Raw genomic sequence first — 347 nt, 5'->3', positions numbered from 1 at the left:
ATATCTTCAGAAAAAAATCACTTCTACCATTGTGGTAAAGAACCTGCTTCCCTATTTATAACGGTCTGGCCCTCTAGCAACTTCAGTGTGAAATTATAGCTAATTTGCCTACAAATGTCAGGTGGTCATAATAATCTGGCCAACCCTCAGCGGTTTGGCTCGGTGGATAGAGCGTCGGCCTGTGGACTCAAGGGTCCCAAGTTCGATTCTGGTCAAGGGCATGTACCTTGGTTGCGGGCATACCCCCAGTAGGGGGTGTGCAGGAGGCAGCTGTTGGATGTTTCTAACTCTCTATCCCTCTCCCTTCCTCTCTGTAAAAAAATCATAAAATATATTTTTAAAAAATA

The sequence above is a fragment of the Myotis lucifugus genome, unplaced genomic scaffold, assembly GCF_000147115.1.
Source record: "Myotis lucifugus unplaced genomic scaffold, Myoluc2.0 scaffold_182, whole genome shotgun sequence".
Lineage (NCBI taxonomy): Eukaryota > Metazoa > Chordata > Mammalia > Chiroptera > Vespertilionidae > Myotis > Myotis lucifugus.
This window is presented reverse-complemented; position numbering follows the sequence as displayed.